The sequence below is a fragment of the Sphaeramia orbicularis genome, chromosome 2 (genome assembly GCF_902148855.1).
Source record: "Sphaeramia orbicularis chromosome 2, fSphaOr1.1, whole genome shotgun sequence".
Lineage (NCBI taxonomy): Eukaryota > Metazoa > Chordata > Actinopteri > Kurtiformes > Apogonidae > Sphaeramia > Sphaeramia orbicularis.
The window spans coordinates 4,884,752-4,907,330 of NC_043958.1; the positions used below are offsets into that span (position 1 = coordinate 4,884,752).

At 33.0% G+C, this 22,579-nt stretch overlaps 1 long non-coding RNA gene across 1 annotated transcript; it reads left to right on the top strand.

The window, feature by feature from the left end:
* Positions 1–46: 46 nt before the first annotated feature.
* Positions 47–18,369, top strand: LOC115431333 (uncharacterized). Its single transcript, XR_003937081.1, has 2 exons — positions 47–81; positions 18,133–18,369. It is a non-coding gene; the product is annotated as an uncharacterized LOC115431333 (long non-coding RNA).
* The last annotated feature ends 4,210 nt before the right edge of the window (positions 18,370–22,579 follow it).

Consider the following 22,579-nt stretch of genomic DNA (forward strand, 5'->3'; position numbering starts at 1 on the left):
AGTGGTGGTGAAGGGGGGGGGGGGGGTGAGGGGGGGGAGAGAAAGAAACTTGGAGCGCGTCCACACACCGGCCACAATCATGTAAGGATTATTATTTTTATTTTTTATTTCTATTTCCACTCGGTTTAATTTGCAGAAATGGTTAGGGTTGATACGGGTATGGATGGATGCAGGAGAGTTGGGGAGGAAGTGGAAGGGTGGTGGTGGTGGTGGTAGGGGGGGGCAATTCTGTAATATTCTTCATTATTGTAATTGGCTTTGACTGGGAAAGAAAAAAAAAGGTTTCCGTGCGTAAAAGTGTCCAAACACTAACTTTAATCCTAAAGAAACAAATAGTTGTAATTCATCCGAATCTGCGTAATATCTGGGAGTCTTTTAGGAACGCAAGAAAAAAAAAGGTGAAAGTTGTGTCAGAATCGATGTCTTCTGTCTGCGTGAAAAATCCACTGGAATCGACTCGGATGCTGCAGATCCACGCTGTGCATGTATGTCACGTATGTGTTCGTGTTGTCACAGTGTTTTTGCATGTTTTGTTTTGGGTTTTTGGGGGTTTTTGGGTTTTAAAACTATTAACAAAATGGAGCTGGAAGAAATGCGTCAAATAGATGAGTCCGGGTTCCTTTTACGACAATAAAGGGGCTAAAAAAATACCATAAAGTACAATAAAGTGAGCGTAAAGTGACTACAGAGAGAGGCGAGTCCCTGCAGGAGGATTAGAGGAATATCACAGGAATATTAGACGGATTTTTTTGGAGTTTTTTTTTTTTCTTATAACAGAAGCTGAAGTGAATCCGGAGCGTGTTATTATTATTATTATTATTATTATTATTATTATTATTATTGAACAAGTCGACCGTCTCAGTCATGTCATGTCTGTCTGTCTGTGGTTGTAACAGAGAGAGAGAGAGAGAGAGAGAGAGAGAGAGAGAGAGAGAGAGAGAGAGAGAGAGAGAGAGAGAGAGAGAGAGGAAGCTCCACCTTCGCAGTTCCATGATTGGTTATGTAAATAAAGTATTATTTTTTGCGTCTCGTCCTCGCCGCAGTTCGCCACTGTATGGCTAATTAAATCATCAATCAAGGGGTTGAACTGGTTGATACACACACACACACACACACACACACACACACACACACACACACACTCTTACAACCCCTCCCAATTTATACCCCCCCCCCCTTCAAAAAACAAACAAACAAACAAAACAAAAAAACAGTCAGACAAAACCAACCAATATTCCACATAAACTGCTTTTACGCACCACAAACACCACCTTTTTTATTTACTCTTCTGTTTCAATCATTGTTATTTTCTATCTTTTTATTCCTAACATCTCGTCAACCCCCCCCCCCCCACACACACACACACACACACACACACACACACACATACACACACACACGCATCCATCTTCCGTGGATTAATACGCCACAAAAATGTCCGTTTTTTCGGGTAAGTTTGCGTAAAAATAAACAAGATTGCACTATATATATATTTTTAAAGATAAATAAATAATAAATAGGAGGAGAGTAGAAGTGAGTAAAACTAAGGGTGAAGACCTGTTTTCTTCTTCTTGGGTCAAAAAGTAAAAGTGGTGGATCCGGTCCTGGGTGAATTATTGTCACGCGTAATTTACTGCCACGGTGCGTGCATGGAAACGAAGCAGTCCGGCTCACTCTCTCTCTCTCTCTCTCACAGTGTGTGTGTGTGTGTCTATACCCCCTCTCTTTCCTTTCACACACACACTTGAGACGTCGCTCACGCGGGGCTCCGTGTCCCATTCATCCACGCGGCCGGGGCTGGAGTGGCACCTCTCGCCTTCCTCTCTTTACGCGCGCGGGGCCGCACATTCACCGTGAAAACGGATTACAGTCGGTGGGTGACCTATAGGGGGACCTTCAGCTTAATGAATATATTGAATCAATTTAGTAGAATCTGCAAAAAAAAAAAAAGCAAAAAACAGTGGAATGGGATCAGATTATGCGTGATTTTTTGACGTCATAAAATAGGAAAGTGCTGTTTTGTGAGGCTGGAATTATCACTTCTTACTGTAAATTATTATTATTATTATTATTATTATTATTATTATTATTATTTTTATTGTTGTATTTTCAGACTTTAAAAAAAAAAATTAAAATCCAAAGTGTATCTGCCTCAGTCTTATTTTTGCATCTTTTTATTTGTTTTTTTTTTTTTTTTTTTACTTGTGTTGCCCCAGAAAAATCAATAAGTGGAAACTCACATGGGTTTAATGGTTTTTAATGTCCAACACCTAAATTGGAGCTGTGCACTTGTGCAGCTGTCTGCCTCAGGCGTGACTGCTGATTACCAAGATTATAATCCTAATTTTCTCTCTTTGCTTGTGTGTGTGTGTGTGTGTTTTGCTTGGAAGTTTTGTTTTTTTTTTGACGGCACACAAACACAGTGGTACAGAAGGAGGGTTTGGAGGAATGTTTCTCAGTATTTAGAGAATCTGTCGGTGTAATTGCCGCTTCTGTTTGGATGTTGGAGTGGTCAGGTTACAAAGCAGCGAATCCACTCACCGCAGTCGTATATGCACTGTGTGAATGTTGTTCTACAGCTCCGACAAAGTGACACAATGTCTGTTTGAGCCAGATCTCACTCTTAAAAATCATAATAATCATAATAATAGTAGTAGCTTTATAGGCTGCATGGATGTATCTGAACTCATTCGAGTCTAATCCTGGTGAATTTTATGCACATATTTGTTTCTGTGAGGGAAAATGATCATTGACAATAGAAAGCAAACATCCTCTGGAATAAACAGTATTAGTGCTTCGTAATGAATGGATTAATTTGGATGAGTTTATGTGTTTGAGTAAGATTTACCGTCACGTTTCTGCATCATTTTCCTGTTTTTACAGGTTCTTTTTCGTCCCCGTCGCTTTCATCTTTAGATAATTGTTGGTCGTTTTCATCCTCTCACGTCTTTTATATCATTTTTATGTTTTCCTCAACTGCAAAAATGAACTAAATAAGCACTAAAACACAAGCTGCGTGTATATATATCAGTTGGGATGGGTTTGGCATCGCTTGTACTTTCGAAAACACATCAGTCACATCGGATGATTTGAGTCAAACTGAAGCTGAATGGAAACATATTTGCATCACAGTCGATTAAAATACTCGTGTATGTTTTCCTCAATTCAATAAGATTATAATTTATGTTTTTATTTTGGGCTTAAAAAGAAGAAGAAGAAGAAGAAGAAGAAGAAAAAAAAGGTGATGTCTTGTGCTGATTTGTGCTTGTACTGAGGAGGATGTATGAACTGCATCCCCGAGGAGGTCAAAGGTCACGACAAGCGACAAGCGAGGCCGGCCATCAGGTAAAATAATCCAGAAACTCCAGACTTTTCTTTGCTTTACATTCAGGAATCCTGATGCGAGACAGACCTCAGATCACACCCCTGTGCTGAAAACCAACACCCGGACTCGCAGCAGGTTTTCCTTTACAGACCGAAACCGGATCGGCGCTTCAATCATGTCGACACTGACCAACTGATATGTGGGATTTATAAAAAGACCGTCGTCCCAGTCCTGAGCCCTGAGCCCTGCCCGCCGCTGCCGATACGTTCATCTAACATCTAACATCCAACATCCAACCCCCGGTCTCGGCTCATTTTCCACAATTTACGTGTTGTTCATCATGTGTTGTTTTCGCAGCCGTTACTGGTGTACAGTAAATCAAGACGGGCGAGCGAGAGAGAGAGAGAGAGAGAGAGAGAGAGAGACACACACACAGACAGAGAAAGAGAGAGAGAGAGAGAGAGAGAGAGAGAGAGAGAGAGAGGTAGAACATGCCCGAGGACTGAAACACAGTTGCATGTACATGTTGTGCATTCAACAACTCAGCCGCCAGGCGTCCTTGATTATTGGCCTAATTTAGATCCGTGAGAATCACATGACGTTGTGTAACCGCTGACAAATCCATGCCCAGTCCCCGCTGTCATAAAAACACACACTCCATCCAAACACGGCGTGTGGAATCTGTACAGTTTGATCATTTCTGACCTTCCTTGTTTTGCACGCCATACGCCTTAAAATAAAAATAAAATAAAATAAAATTGAAACATCACACGGATAAGAGACGAGTCACTGTTCGTCGCTTCTGTCGACACATCTCAGAGAGAGAGAGAGTGTGTGTGTGTGTGTGTGTGTGTTTGCTGGGTGGATTTCTAAAGAAAGCATGTGCAGGTGGAGGTGGAAGTGTATTGATTGTGAAAGGCTTACTTATTTTATTTGTCAGAACCCGCAGTCTGGTTTCCAGCGAAGGGAGTTTGGCTGCAAATGATGATACAACAAACAGGGGACATGATGAGAAAGAGAGGCCAGGATTTCAGACTGTCATCATAACAGGCCCACTAGGTGTCTTCATGTTGTCTCTGCAATAAAAGTGTCAGAAAATGTCTTTTTTTGCCAATTCGTTTACACCTTTGTTTTCAGGAAGAACTTAACTTTCATTATTTGTCCATTAATTATCATTATTGTAAAGAATAAATGCTTAAAACAGTGTGTTTGACTTGAAGTTTTTAGTATATTTATTACACTGGTCAACAACAAATTTATTGTTGAAGTTTTTTGAGCTGATTTAGTTTAATTTTGGTGTGCTGAATCCAAAAACCACATTAATTTTGCTAAATCAGGTCAACTTTCTGAACTATGCTACATATTGGCTTTTTAACATTTTTGCTTACATTTATGGGCATTTTCACATCATATGATACAAAATTCTTTCATATTTCTTGCAATAAACGAGTTCTGAAGATTTTACTTTTGCCAATTTATGATTAATTGTTTTTTTTTTTTTAAATATTACAGGTGAATGAAATGGCTTCGACTAGAAGATCTTGCAAAAATAAGCCTGACGTATTCTGCTACATCTGCGGTGAATACACCATTGTACCTAACAGGAATCAAGTCACAAGTTTCATAAAGTGTGCTTACCAATCTTATTTTGGTATTAATTATTATATTTTGTGAGAAGATCAAATTTTTCAAAATCAAATTAGCAAAAAACCTGACCTGATTGAGAAAAACAGACGTCATTTTTGGATTTAGCGGTGCAAAATGGTCCTAATTCAGCTGAAAAAACCTAGACAACTTGCAAAAAACAGTTTTTTGGAACCCAGTGTTATCAGAAACAACTGTAAATGTCCATAATGAAACTTTTTGAGATTGAAGAAATAAACTTTCAACTCTTTTACATCTGCTCGAACATGCTTTTTGCTCTTAAACATTCAATATCCATATTATGGCTTCATATTTTTTATTTCCAGGTGTTTTTTTTTAGCCTGTTTGGAAGTCCGTTCTACTTGTAATACAGTCCCACGTTGCTGCCATAAAGCGTTATATAATGTCAGAATCTCAGCTTTCCGATGCAGTTTAAATTATGTGGATATCACAAACGGTTCAGGAGTTACAGTAATTTGAATGACGTAAAGCGCACAACGTAGCGCCGGAGAGATTACAGTTGTTAAAGGGTTAAATATGTGAAAAAGTGGTTCCAGGTACAACAAACCCCGCCCCTCGCACGTAGTGTAGCTTATTTTGGCATCGATCCAGCTGATGTCATCGTGTAAATTGTCTCTATATATGTGCCAAGTTTGAAGTAAACTGAAACAAAATGTATATTTTTTATATACATTTGAAATTTCGCCCATTATAAGTAAATGGGTGAAAAAAAAAGATTTAAAAATTCATTAAAAATCAAAACTTTTAGCTATTTTTTTCAAAATGTAATGACATCTATTCTGGGTCAGTGGCTATTGATAAACCAAATTTGGTATGAATTCAACCAATACTTTTGCTGCTACAGACATGTGAAATTTTAGCCATTCTAACTAAATGGCGAAAAAAAAAAAAAAAAAAAAATCATAAAAAATTTGAACTTTGACCTATTTTTCCCAAAATGTAATGGCATCTATTCTAGGTCAGTAGCAATCTATGAACCAAATTTGGTATGAATTCAACTAATAGTTTTGCTGCTACAGACATATGAAATTTCAGCCATTCTTAGTAAATGGTGAAAAAAATATTTTTAAAAAATCATAAAAAAATTGAACTTTAACATATTTTTCCCAAAATGTAAAGACATCTATTCTGGGTCACTGGCAATCTACAAACCAAATTTGGTATGAATTCAACTAATAGTTTTGCTGCTACAGACATATGAAATTTCAGCCATTCTAAGTAAATGGTGAAAAAAATATTTTTAAAAAATCATAAAAAAATTGAACTTTAACATATTTTTCCCAAAATGTAAAGACATCTATTCTGGGTCACTGGCAATCTACAAACCAAATTTGGTTTGAATTCAACCAATAGTTTTGCTGCTACAGACATATGAAATTTCAGCCATTCTAACTAAATGGCGAAAAAAAATATTAAAAAAAAAAAAAAAAAATCATAAAAAATTTGAACTTTGACCTATTTTTCCCAAAATGTAATGGCATCTATTCTGGGTCAGTAGCAATCTATGAACCAAATTTGGTATGAATTCAACCAATAGTTTTGCTGCTGCAGACATATGAAATTTCAGCCATTCTAAGTAAATGGCAAAAAAAATATTTTTAAAAAATCATAAAAAAATTGAACTTTAACATATTTTTCCCAAAATGTAAAGACATCTATTCTGGGTCACTGGCAATCTACAAACCAAATTTGGTATGAATTCAACCGATACTTTTGCTGCTAGAGTGTTAACAAACAAACAAACACACAAACTGAACCAAAAACAATAGCCCTTGCCTCCCCTTCAGGGGCGGGGTAAAATGAGCGAATAGGTGACGACATTAGACATGATGATCAGGAAGAAAAAAGGTATAAGTAGAAGAATAGATGTTATTAAAACTAGTGGTGGTGGACTATTTAAATTTTCCAACAATAAACACTATTTTGATCGACTTTACTACCACAATTTCAGCTTCAATTAAATGGACACAAACAGCAACAGAAATGATAAAAAAAAAAAAAAATAAAATAAAATAAAATAAAATAAAATAAAATAAAATTAAATTAAATTAAATAAATAATTAAATAAATAATTAAATAAATACATAAATAAATAAAAATAATAATAGAAGTAAAGCTGTAAGCAGCTATGATCGGGCCAATTTACCTTTAAAGTTAAAGGTTTAACCCTTTCTTGGGCAAGTGACTATTTTGGGTAATTTCCACAGACATCATAAGACAGTGAGTCACTAATCTCAGGTCCAGTGTGGTCTCCAGGGTCTGTAAGGTCCACCTGTACATGAACAGTGAGTGGACCTGCTTTGTTAGGTACCGTGAAGTACTGGTACTAATGGAAGGAATGATGTTCAAAGAGATACTGTGGATGTGGACAGGGGTCTGGATCAGCACTGATGTTGGACTAATGGTAGAAAATACAGGTTCCTTTCACCTTACATGAGTTTTTCTTGTATTTTTTTTAAATTCATATATATATATATATATATATATATATATATATATATATATATATGTATATATATATATATATATATATATATATATATATATATATATATATATATATTTCTTGTATTTTTTTTTTTATTGCCACTTATGAGTAAGGAACCAAATATGGTAACTTCATTAATCTTGATTTTCTACATGACAATAAAAAAAATCTGAATAATTGAACAAAAGTAATAAAGTCTTGATGTGTCCGATAACAGGCGAAGGTTAAAATGTTGAATTTCAGAGTATTTCTATGAGTGAACTATAAAGGGTTAATTCCACTCATTTATTGAACTTCATGGGTTTTGCTGGTGAATCAATTTTTGTTGAAGATGACGGTGTTTCCGTGCATCTGAAACAACATCTGACGCTGCTGGAAAGCCGAGAAACTGTATTTTAACTCAATTATTTACATGTATTTATAGAAATAATGCATCAACAGTTATGAACCCATAAAGACCCAAACATCCACTGATGTAAACTGTTTAATACCTGTCGATCAACTAATCCTATCAATACATGTCAATAATTGGTGCAAAATACAGTTTGTCATCTTTTCATGGTCATCAGATATGACCCATTTGGACGTTCAGAGGCTCCGTAGTTACCATGGGAACACCGTCATCTTCTACAACATTGATTCACCAGTAAAACCCATGGAGTTGGATCAATGACAGCGGATAGAAATGCTTGGTTTATGTTCAGTTAACGATCCCGTTTTTGATAACCCTTTGAATTTACCTGAGAAACAATCATTTCGGAAGTTGTCAAAACCAAAAAATTTACAAAATAATCATCAAAATGATCAATAAAATGAAGAAAATAAATGAAATTGTCAATAAAAAAGAACCAAATTATCAAAAGAATGAACATGAACTCAGGAAAATAATGTATAAAATTAAGAAAAAAAAACCAAAAACGGATGAAATAATTAACAAAATTGCTTGAAAGGCACAATAACTATAAACAAATGGAAAAAAAAAATAGTAAAAGAGGTAAAAAAGAATTAGAAAAATGAACAAAATAACTAACAAAATGAACAAAACCAAATAAAATAATGAATAAAATATATAAAAATGAACAGAATTAGTAAAAAATTTGCAAAATAAGTGATGCATTTTAATGTTTAGAGGCTCCGTAGTTACCGTGGAAACACCGTCATCTTCTACAACATTGATTCACCAGTAAAACCCATGGAGTTGGATCAATGACAGCGGATAGAAATGCTTGGTTTATGTTCAGTTAACGATCCCGTTTTTGATAACTCTTTGAATTTACCTGAGAAACAATCATTTCGGAAGTTGTCAAAACCAAAAAATTTACAAAATAATCATCAAAATTATCAATAAAATGAAGAAAATAAATGAAGTTGTCAATAAAAAAGAACCAAATTATCAAGAGAATGAACATGAACTCAGGAAAATAATGTATAAAATTAAGAAAAAAAACAAACAAAAACAAAAAAAACGATGAAATATTCAACAAAATTGCTTGAAAGGCACAATAACTATAAAGGAACGGAAAAAAAAGAAAAAAAACTAAAAGAGGTAAAAAAGAATTAGAAAAATAAACAAAATAACTAACAAAATGAACAAAACCAAATAAAATAATGAATAAAATATATAAAAACGAACAGAATTAGTCAAAAATTTGCAAAATAAGTGACGCATTTTAATGTTTAGAGGCTCCGTAGTTACCGTGGAAACACCGTCATCTTCTACAACATTGATTCACCAGTAAAACCCATGGAGTTGGATCAATGACAGCGGATGGAGGCACAAAACGTGATCGATGAAATGAAAGAAAATTGAATAATGAAGAATAAAATATAAGGTTACATGGAAAAATTTGCCACAAACTGAACAAAATTAAAGAAAAAATACTAAAAGTAAAAAAAGTGAAAAATAAACAAAATATTTTTTAAAGCAATTTACAAAAACAAAGAAAATAATAAATAAAATGAATAAAAATGAATAAAAAAAATTGCAAAATAAGTGACCCATTTGGATGTTCAGAGGCTCTGTAGTTACCGTGGTAACACTGTCATCTTCTACAGCATTGATTCACCAGTAAAACCCATGGAGGTGGATCGACGACAGTGGATGGAGACACAAAATGTGATCCATGAAACGAAAAAAAACTGAATAATGAACAATAAAATAAAAGGGTACATGGAAAATGTTGCTACGAAGTGAACAAAATTAAAGAAATAATACTACAAAAAAAAGTAAAAAGAAATGAGAAAAAATAAACAAAATAACTAACAAAATGAACAAAAACGAATAAAATGAATAAAAAGGAACAAAATGGGTAAAAAATGTGCAAAATCAGTGACCCATTTGGACATTCAGAGGCTCCGTAGTTACCGCGGTAACACCGTCATCTTCTACAGCATTGATTCACCAGTAAAACCCTATGACAGTGAATGGACACGCTCGGTTTATGTTCACTTAATGATAAATTTGACCGAAAAACTCCCTTTTTCTTCAGTTCTCTGTGTTTTTAATAGAACAACCCTCAACTTTATTCTTATTTTTAACGAACATCTACGTGATCAGCGAATTAAACACAGAAAAATATCCGATTTTCACTCCAAAAAAATGGATAATATTATAATAAATGGTGATAAATCACTTCAGAAAAGTTAAATAGCGAGAAAAATTCCTTTGAGAACTGCCATAAAAGTAGCTCTGGGTCTTTACGGGTTAAACAGTTTAGATCAGTTGACGGTTTTGGGTCTTAAAGGGTTCATATCGTTCCTTAAGAAAGCATTTCCATCTTTGTTTTGCTCAATGACACGTCTCCTCTGGAACTATCTTTAGTATTTTTATCTTATACCGATGTGGAACGGCGATTACTTGATGGCGTCCGGTGTAAATTTCTATTGGACCATGTGATGCGATGATATGATGCGGTAGTTTGTGTCATGACCGACCACATCTGTAAAGCAACGCGAGCAGTCATGCCTTTCAAACATAATAGCAGCTGTAAGAAAAGGCCAGACGGAGAGAAAAGACCAACACAGCTCCCCAAATTACATTCTTTTGTCTTGTTTTAATAAACGGCATCTGCGTGAATGTACGCGCAGCAAAACAAGCGTCTAGACTGCGACTGAGATCATCAAAAAACACCTTATGCTACTGTTTAATTCTGAATATGGTGCAATAAAGTCATGTCATTGCTTTATTTCAGGGGTGTCGACGCCATTTTAGTTCAAGGGGGGGGCTGAAAAAGAACACAATAACCTGGAAATAACGACCCAAATACTTCTGTTTTAGAGTGAAAAGAGTCAAATGACATTATGAAAACGCGAAAAAACCTGAACAACAATATACAACCTGAAATTTCTGAAGAAAAATAAGTGCAATTTACTGATATAACAACACAATTCCGATTGTTTTTGTGCTTTTATTTGTATTTTTATAGTTTTAATTTAGTTGGGATTTGTTACAGTGACAATACGTATATTCTATTCTATTCTATTCTGTTCTATTGTACTCTGTTCTACTCTATTCTTTTTGATTCTGTTCTGTTGTATTCTCTTTTCTTTTCTTTTCTATTCTATTTTGTTGTGTTTTGTTCTTTTCTATTCTATTCTTTGTTCTATTCTATTCTATGCTATTCTACTTTGCTGTATTCTATTCTATTCTATTTTGTTGTATTCTATTCTACTTTATTCTATTCTATTTTGTTGTATTCTATTCTATTCTATTGTACTCTGTTCTACTCTATTCTTTTTGATTCTGTTCTGTTGTATTCTCTTTTCTTTTCTGTTCTATTCTATTTTGTTGTGTTCTATTCTATTCTATTCTATTCTACTTTGCTGTATTCTTTTCTATTCTATTCTATTCTATTTTGTTCTATTCTATTCTATTCTATTTTGTTGTATTCTATTCTATTCTATTCTATTCTATTCTATTCTATTCTATTCTATTCTATTCTAATACACAAACATTTAGTAACAGGCAGAATACTGTTAAAATTTCACGTATTTTTCTTAAATTTCAGGTTATTCATGGTTTTAGATTATTCCCGTTTTTTGTGAAACGATCGTATGTAAATGTCAACAATTTCATCATGTCATTTTACTTTTTTACGATGGCGTATTATGGAATAAAGAGAATAAAGTTGTAAAATATCAAGATAAAACCTGTGATTTTAAGAGAATAAAGTCAGAATATTTCGAAAATAAAGCCATGACATTACGAGAATAAAGTCGTACTTAAAAAAAACAACTCAATTTAATAAAAATAATGTCGTACTTTTATGAGATTAAAGTTATCATATTTCGAGAATAAAGCCAAAATATTATGAGAATAAAGTCGTAGTTAAAAATAACCCATAATTTAACCAAAATGTCGTACTTTTACAGGATTAAAGTAGTCATATTTCGACAATAAAACCATAATATAATGAAAATAAAACAGTAATATTTCAAAAATAAAGCCATGATATTACGAGAATAAAGTTGTAGTTAAAAAAAAACCCTCATAATTTGATAAAAATAATGTACTTTTGTGAGATTAATGTCGTCATATTTTGAGAATAAAGCCATAATATTACGAGAATAAAGTCGTAGTTTAAAAAAAACCCTCATAATTTAATGAAAATAATGTGGTACTTTTATGAGACTAAAGTCGTCATATTTCGAGAATAAAGCCATAATATTACAAGAATAATGTCGTAATTTAAAAACAGATGGGGAAAAAATCGTAATTTACAAGAATAAAGTCGCACCCACTCATCACATAATGGAGAACTTGGAACATTTTGTGAGGTTCAACTTTCGTTTGGGGTTTATGCACGGCCAAATACTGAGCCTATTAGCCCCGCCCACCATCAACACATTAGCATTAGTCGTCCGCTCCGACACAAGTGAAAGTTGCTGCTTCGCTTGTTGCATGTGCTGTACCCAGAAACTCTGTCATCAGCTAGGCTTAAGACTTACAATTTCTAAATTAGAACTTTTTATTGCACTATTGCGAATTTATTCTGGAAATATTATGACTTTAATCTTATAAAAGTACGACATTATTTTTGTTAAATTATGAGTTGTTTTTTAAACTGTGACTTCACTCTCAAAATATTACGACTTTATTCTCGTAAAATTATGACTATTCTTGTATTTTATCGCAATATTTTACGACTTTATTCTCATAGTGACAAGTGTTTTTATTTTCTTATGTGGCCCTAATATGCCGTCGTAATAGGTACAAAAAAACCCCCAAAAAATGGATAAACCGATCCCTCACATACAACAGGTTTAAGGCTTACAATTTCTAAACTATGACTCTCTATCGCACTATTGCGAATTTGTTCCCGAAATACTACAACTTTAATCTCATAAAAGTACTAGCTTTTTTTAAACTAGGAGTTTATTCTCAAACCATTAAGGTTTTATTCGCAAAATATTACGACTATTCTCATAAAATTATGACTTTTTTTGTGTTCGACTTTATTCTCATAAAATTACGAGTTTTATCGAGATATGTTACGACTTTATTCTCGTAGTGAGAGGGGTTTTTATTTTCTTACGTGGCCCTAATATGTGTCGTAATAGGTTAAAAAAACCAAAAAAAGAGTATAAACCCATCCCTCACATACAATCAAACATAACTTCCTGTCTGTTCTGAGAATAGACTTACAATTTCTAAATTCTGACTTTTTATCACAATACTGCAAATTTATTCCCGATATACTAGGACTTTTAGATCATAAAAATCCTAGGTTTTTTAAAACTTCTCATATTATGGCTTTATACGCAAAATATTACGACTATTCTCACAAAATTACTCTTTTTGTTCTCAACTTTATTCTCATAAAATTACGGGTTTTTTCGCCATATTTTACGACTTTATTCTCGTAATGATAAGTGTTTTTTTATTTCTTTATGTGGCCCTAATACGTTGTATTTTTTTTTTTTTTTTTTTTACACTAAAACAAAAAGAAAACTTTGTATTTGTCATCACTTATAGGACATGATGCTATTATTTTACTGGTCTGATCCACTTTTCCATTATATTTAGCGATAAGTGACGCATTATTTGCTAATTTTTACACTTCTCGGGCTGGATCGGACTCTTCGGTGGGCCGGTTTTGGCCCATGAGCCTTATGTTTGACACCCCTGGTTTATATACGGGACACTGCTATGTTTGAGTATTAGAATGATACGTATAAATGTTGAACAAATACAGTACGAGAACAATTGAAGCGACTCCCAGTGCCAGTGGAGTGCTTCAGTGTGTGAAGGCTGTGTGGTGGGTCACAGATTTCCACTCATTACATGAACACACAACAGTCCCACAGTACCTTGTGTGAAGGGTGGAGATGTGTATTACGATCCGGCGTCTCTCAGCAGTTGCATCATGCGCCCGTATGACATATGACATCTCTCAGACGTGAAGTAAGAGGGGATTTTTAACACGGGTTCTGCAGAAAAAACATATCGGGAGGATGTGAAACGCTACCTCCACGTTTTCCCACAGCGGCGACATTAACACACACTCATCAGCAGTAACAGGATTTATTCAATACAACAGGAATAAATGCACAACTACCATCAGCAGTAACTAAATACTTTACTTTTTTATCAGTTTTAGTGTGTCTTATCTTACATATTTATATATATTTGTACTAGTTTTATCATATCTTGTATATCTTTGTACTAGGGATGTAACCATATGAAAATTTCATATCACGGTTATTGTGACCAAAATTATCACAGTTATCATTATTAGCGCAGTATTGTTGAAATTGTGCTCAAAATTTTGAAAAAGTACTTATACACACACTGAAATAATTTCACCAAGTTGCATTTTGAAAAATAAATAAATAAATAAATAAATAAATAAATAAATAAATAAAATAATAGGCACAATGTACCTTCTGTTGGCAGAAACATTCAAATATTAACCTGTTTAACTCTGACCATATTTTCAGGGGAAAAACGCCTCAAAAGACGTACCCAAAGTAAATGAAGAATTACTTATAATACTTATAATAATAAGGTTCATGTGGATGTTCTTGGTGTCTGTGGTCATTTACAGACCTCACAGAATCTATTCCCAGTGTCTAAAATATTGGATCTATTACTCTGCCTGAGTAAACTGGAACAAACTAAAAGAGAAATTACAATTTTTTATCCTCGCCTGTTTTTTTTTCGGCTGGCTTGACGATGATATGCATAAATTAATTGTTTGTGTCGGAGATTTTTAATAGCGTATATTTCACCCCACAAAGATTAAAAATCATGTTTGAACATTAAAGTTTGCACTAAAATACACTTTTGATGTACTTTTATTAACATTAGGGTCTAAACTTTGAGCAAAAGTTGAAAAAAAACATCCATTGTCCTGATTTATTATATTTTTAAAGTAGCTGAATATTAATATAATTTTTTAGGCCCGTGGGCGGGCTGATAGGTGCTCTGAGCCTATTTTGGCCGTTTTTCAGTACTTTTCATTTTATATAAACAAATGTTTACTATACCCATGTTTGGCATCTTTTTTTTTTTTTTTTTTTTTTTTTTTTAACAAAACTTCATTTATATCATGTGTCTATTATTTTTTTTTCGCTTTAACCTACTATATCAACACAAAAGGACAAAAAACGCACAAAAAAATATAAAATCCGATTTGAAAAATGTATATACTATATTGCATAAATAACACAAAGATGCTTAACGAACCTTTTCAAAGACTTTAAAAGTGAATATTGGTTCTAAATATTAGGTATGTAAAATTAAAATTGTAATAGATTAAAACTATACTCAAATATTTGACATAAAACCAGATCTTTACTTAAGCGTTTTCTCCGGAAAAGTGCGGTAATCAAACACGGTTATCATGAGAATTAGAATTTAAACGGTAATACTAACCGGCTGCAATTTTACCGCGGTTTATTGTTATACTGGTAATCGTTACATCCCTACTTTGTACAGCATTTTGTGTTGTTTTAAATTCATTATGTACATAAACTTGACCTTAACCTTATATAATAGATATAACTGTCAATCAACTGTTAGTTAACCCTCTGATGTCCCGCCCATAGAGGTCCTTCTTAATCACCAAAAGAGCATAATCTGTGCAGCACTGTAGTAATGAAAAAAAAAACCCCAAAAATCAGAATTTAAAAAAAAAAAATTTCTTAAATTTTTTTGTATTTCATCAACTTTAGCTGTAAACAGTACAAAGTACTCAAAAATGTTCATGTTTTTAACCCTTTAAATGCCATGTCTGTAATGTAAACAAACCAAATTTTTTGATGCAAAAAAATCATTAAAAGCGTTTGTTTTTTTTCCCTTCAATTTTACAGCAAACTAAATTCCTTTTTTTTGGCAGCCTGGTGTATGTCAATGAGCCCAACATCGTTAAGGTAAAAAAAAAAAAAAAAAAAAAACTGTTAAGAGAAAAAAAACACAAATGCTACGAAGGTAAAATCTCGCAAATGTTTTTACGTCAAAAACACAAATGTTGCAACTGGTCTTAAAAATAAAAACATCATTAAAGGGTTAATTAGCATCAATTATCCTGAACTGTTCCTGTAAACCTTTATAAAATTACCACATGACTGTGATCAACACGACACATGTTCTCGACACAACATCGCTGAGGGAAGAAAAAAAACCAAAAACAAATGCTACAAAGGTAAAATCTAGCACACAGCAAAAGGTAAAAAAAAACAAAAACCAAACGAACCACGAATATCGTACAAATAAAAGCATGCCAATATCGTAACAGTAAAAACAATCAACACACAAATGATGTAAATGTAGAATCGCAAAACAGAAACGCATTAAAAGACAAAAGCACAAATGCTACAACGGTAAAAATCTTGCAAATGTCACAACAACACACAACCAGTCTTAAAAATAAAAATACTGTTAAAGAGTTAATTAGCATCAATTAGCCTGAGCAACGCAATAATCTTATGATAAAATCTCGCAAAAGTTTTGAAGACAAAAACACAAATTTCGCAACCGGTCTTCAAAACAAAAACATCGTTAACTAGCGTCAGTTAACCTGAACTGGTTTCTTGAACCTCTGTAAAGACAAAAACATGTAACTATCGTAAAAGTAAAAAATCAAAATGGTAAAGACAAAAAAATCATCAATGTAAAAACATAATAAAAGTACGTAAAAAAGCCAAAAGTTACGGTAAAAAAACAAAAATAAACAAAAAAAAACAATAATATGTCAAGAGAGAAACACAAATGCTACCAAGGTAAAATCTCCCAAATGCAACCAGTGTTAAAAATAAAAACATAACTGAAGGGTTAATTAGCGTCAATTATCCTGAACTGTTCCCGTAAACCTTAATAAAATCATCACGACTTGGATCGAGGCGACACATGTTCAATATTTCTGTTTCATGACTGAAGCGCTGAATAATATAGAGAAGAGCAAGTTTTGACAAGCAGCCACCAGTTGGAGAAGTTATTGTAAATACAATTAGAAGCACTTCATGTGATGTCGAACATCAAACAGCGCTGCTCTGACCAAAAAGTGGGTCCAGAAAAAAAAAATCAAAAATCCAAAAAAATACCACATTTGATATTGAAGGGTTAATTAGTGTAAATTATAAAGGGACACAAATATTGCCAAAGTAAAAATGAAGAAATTTAAAGATAAAAAACAAACTCCGTAAAGACAAAAAAAAAAAATGCGATTATACAAGTTAAAAACTGATATGGTAAACACAAAAATATAGGAAATGTAGAAACATTATAAAGAGTAAGTAGGTAAAAATTGCCAAAAGTCAACCAAAAAAACCCCAAACAAACAAACAAACAAACAAACAAACAAACAAACAAAAACAAAAAAAAAAACCATATATTAAGGGAAAAAACACAGAAATGCTACATGATAAAATCTCGCAAATGTTTTGAAGACAAAAACTCAAATTTCACAACCGGTCTTCAAAACAAAAACATCGTTAACTAGCGTCAGTTAACCTGAACTGGTTTCTTGAACCTCTGTAAAGACAAAAACATGCAACTATTGTAAAAGTTAAAAATCAAAACGGTAAAGACCAAAAAATTGTCAATGTAAAAACATTATAAAAGTATGTAAAAAGCCAAAAATTAAGGTAAAAAAAACCAAAAATAAACAAAAAAACAAATAAATCAAGAGAGAAACACAAATGCTACCAAGGTAAAATCTCCCAAATGCAACCAGTGTTAAATATGAAAACATAACTGAAGGGTTAATTAGTGTCAATTATCCTGAACTGTTCCCGTAAACCTTAATAAAATCATCACATGACTTGGATCGAGGCGACACATGTTCAGTATTTCTGTTTCATGACTGAAGCGCTGAATAATATAGAGAAGAGCAAGTTTTGACAAGCAGCCACCAGTTGGAGAAGTTATTGTAAATACAATTAGAAGCACTTCATGTGATGTCGAACATCAAACAGCGCTGCTCTGACCAAAAGTGGGTCCAGAAAAAAATAAAAAAGGGGGGGGGGGGGGGGGGGGGGGCGTTTTGAAAACTGAAATAATTCACTTGTACAATTCAAAACAGCTGTCAAGCGGCTGCGTCTCGGCCTCTGGAGTGTTAAACTCTCATCGTACAGTTTGTGCTTGAGCCCTGAACGCTGGTTTTCGGAGACTCTTTTAAATGAAAATAACGCTTGTTGTTGTTGGCGTTCACAGGGTTTGAATGCATGACAGAGGAGCCGTGGTATCCTAGATCACATCCCCTCTCTTGGCTCGTCTCCACGCTTGTTTGTGGCTCTTCCAAGCTCCGCGACATCAAACTCAACATCTCTCGACGGGGTTTGGCTCTGTGATAGCCACCGCAAGAGCCTCAGCTCCACAACGAGTCCGCAGATTGACGGACAATTAAAGAGCGAGAGGCGAAGGCTGGAACGTGTGATCTAGCGAGAACTTCTCAAACATGCAAAATGAATTTAGTTTACATTTGCCATGAGCACACAGAGGGGAAAAAAAAGAGCAAAAAAAAAAAAAAAAAGCGTTTTCTGATGTGTCTCAGTCGGACTAGAAAGCTCGCGGAGAGAACAAGATCACTGCGAGGAGGATTTCTGCAGAAACAAATGCTTACACAAAAAACTATTGATTTTTTATGTTGTTCTTGTTAGCTGAAAACTGAGCACAGGCTTCTACAAATGACCACTTATTCCACTCAGACGCTTAAAAGACAAAGAAAAAGTGGATCATATCTTTGGCATTGTTGGTTTTTTTTTTTAATGTTCTTGAGCTGCAGCATCTAAATAACAGGTTAAGAACGAAACCTGACAGAAATATTATACAATATGTTGATTAAAGTGTTTGTAAGATGACGTTTGGGGAGTTGTTTTGGTTGTTTTTTAGTGTATTTTCTGGTAAATGTGTTTATTAAACTACAAACAAAAAGTTAAGGATATTTCTCTTTTTTTGTAATTTTTGCCATTTGTAAATAAAACTATGTCTGGTCATTAAAAAAAAAAAAAAAAAAAAAAAGTGTTTAAATTCAATTTGTACATAAAAAAGTAAACAGCGCTGGGCAAGAATCCCAACTGAAAAAAACAGCCCAAAAATTAAAAATATTCTTAACTTTTTGTTTGTAGTGTACATATTAGTCATTCAATATATACGGTGTATAAGTATGGATATTTATACCATTCAAGTACTATTTAGATGCTATATCGGTAATATTAGTAATATTAGCTAGGGGTGTAAGAAAATATTGGTTCTGCAATATATCGCTATATTTCATTTCACGATACTGTATCGATATTAAAAAGTACTGTATTGATATTTTTAGGTGTTTAATCAAATGCAGATATTGTGGAGGATCTTTTTTTTTCTTATTTGTTTATATTTTATTTATTATTATTTAACACTCTTTTATTAAATCATGTTAGTTCTTTTGTTTGGATTGCACAAAAATAATGTTATGATTAGGGGTGTAAGAAAATATCGGTTCTGCAATATGTCGCGATATTTCATTTCATGATACTGTATCGACATTAAAAAGTACTGCATCAATATTTTTAGGTGTTTAGTCAAATGCAGATATTGTGGAGATTCATTTTTTGTTTTTCTTTTTTGTTAATATTTTGTTTATTATTATTTAACACTCTTTTATTAAATAATGTTAGTTCCTTTGTTGGGATTGCACAGAAATGCTGCTCTGATGTTACTTCTGAACGAATAGAATATGAATATTTGGACAGGATCTTAAACTGTAATGTCTATAAAACAGAATTTGAGTTTTAACATTTGAAAATTTTGTGGTATAGTATTAGATCCTGTTTAGATAAAATAAAAATGTGTTCAGTATTTGTGCGTATTTCTAGTGTAATTCAATTCTTCAAGGAAATAATCATTTAAAACAAGAAAAAAAAAAAGCCTTTTCAATAGTATCATGATATATCGTGATATATCGTATCGCGATCCTAGTATTGTGATTTGTATCGTATCACCAGATTATTGCCAATACACAGCCCTAATATTAGTATTAGAATCACATCCTCCTGAGACCCAGGAAAGTAAAATATTTTATTTTATTTTTTTTTACATTAAATAATCGTCTTGATTGGAAACAGAATGATGCAACAGTTTTATCAGATACTTTTTTTTTCCCCAGTGGACAGCAATTTTTTAAAAAAAATTTATTTATGTATTTTTAATGCATTTCAGGGTCTCAAGAACGTATAGTCACAAAATTAAATGCACACATGTAGATTTGCATATTTAAGCCCGGATTTACTGTAATTACACAAGTCTTTTTGGTTAATAATTCATAGTATTGTTATTATAAGTAGCATAGTATTAAATATATGACTTGTACAGTGTTGCCTGGAAATGTATGGAACATAATATCTAGAAGATTTTCATGTGAAGTTGAAGCTGTTACATAATATCAACACATTAACCTACTTTACATCATTATTAGCAGGTATATACCTTAATAATGTTACAATATTACAATTTTAATCCAAATATACATCTGATAGAACCATTTTAATGTTAGCGTTTTGTCATATCTTTACCAAAATATATGTTTGTATACGTTTCTACCTCTATAGATACATTTTTCATTTTTTTTACAGAATGCCTTTTTATGTATTACTAGGTGTCAATAAGAAATATTCATGAAATTAAATGAACACAGGTCGTTTTGCATGTTTCAGCCCTGATTCACTGTAATTACACACATTAATCCTGTTAAAAATTCATAGTATTAAACATATGACTTGCACAGTGTTACCTGGAAATGTTTGGAATATAATAATATCTAGAAGATTATTACAGTATTACACAAAATCAAAACATGAACCTCAACATTACCTCATTATTACTGGGTATATACATTAATAATTTCACAATATTACAGTTTTTAATCCAAATATAGCTCTGATAAAGCCATTTTATTGTTAGCGTTTTGTCATATACTTACTAAAATATATGTCTTGGTTAGTTTCTACCTTTAAATGACCCACTGTTTATGGAATTCTGTTACTAAATTCGAAATAAACATCAGTTTCAGTAAAATCCACATGTACCTGTTGTAAATGCCGGGTTAGTGTCGGTTTATTCATTACATCCTTGTGCTTTAAAGACACAATCGGTCCATTCCTACTCACTTCATTGACAACATATGAGCACAAAAGATGCCGATAAAACACCTCTGATTGTGTTAAATAATCAATTTTCATAAGCTTGAGATATTCTATATTATTATTACTAAGGGACTGAGGATTTTTTCTGATTTGGAGCAATTATTTCCTATAGAAAAGCATTAAATTTACATTATATGTAAATCTTTAAATGTTTTTTTTGCCATGCTCCGGTAGAAACATCTCAGCCTATGTAACACTTATGCACACCAAACTTTCCAGTTATACACTCAGCAGTATTCTGAAGATATTTACAGAAGGATTTGTGAATAAATCATTCCTGGCCTGATTTATGTGACATTTTAATCACAAAAATATAGCAAATATTAATTTGTTTAAGGCAGTGGTTCCTAACCTTTTTTGGCTCATGACCCCATTTTAACATCGTAAAAACTGAGATTTGTTTTTTTTTTTTTTTTGCTAAAATTAATTTGTTTTGATCCGTGTAATAGTTTGCTATACAATGTTGCAAATAAATGTTCATTTTAGACGACATTTAGTCTATATAATGTATTTTATTATGGACGGAGGCAGTAAAGCCAGGTGTAGATTACTGCACAAAGTGAGAATTTTTTTTTCCTTGGTCAGGATATGTACAGTCAGTCCAGCTTGGATTTCCAAGGCTGACAATTAATACTGAACAAACAAGAACTCAAACTATGAATCATGAAAAAGCTGCAGCATCTGAAACCGACCACAATGAACATTTGACAGATAAACAGAACCACAGTGCTGCAGTTTCACACTCACAGTTTGTCATGCCTTTTATGACTTTTTTTTTTTGTATTTTATGGATTGTTTGTTTTATCTTGTTGTACAGTGTCCTTGGATGTCTTGAAAGGCACTTTTAAATAAAATATATTATTATTATTATTATTATTATTATTATTGTGTATTGTGATTGTCTCTCTCAACTCACCACTTATTTTTTATTAATAAGTTTTTATTTTTATTTTTATCAATTACTAGAAATTTCAGGTGACCCCATTTGAATTCCAGGCGACCCCACGTGGGGTCCCAACCCCAAGGTTGACAAACACTGGTTTAAGGCTATGGGCAGTATATTTTGATTTCCTCGGTAATGAAAGCAGACATCCTGAAATCCCTCTGCAGTTTTTTTTTTTAATCTTGTGTGTGAATAACCTGGCGTTATCATATGTTGAGATCTATCGACTGAAAATGTATGCACAACTGCGCATATTTAATAAGATTATGCCTAATTTGCAAAATCAAACATAGAATTTTCAAAAACTTGTAATACATTTTTTTTTCATACTTGTGTAAGTAATCAACTGATTAAGTTTCATGGTGATGTCTATTAATTTAAAATTTTACCCTATTCACCTTTAGTGTTTCGCCGTAAAAAGGTGCTAATATCCGCTGTATTTTCTTATCAGTGACAACAGACTTAAAGGGGTTAAATATGTATATAACTCATGACACAATAAATGCTGAAAAAAAGATATAAATAGGTCAGA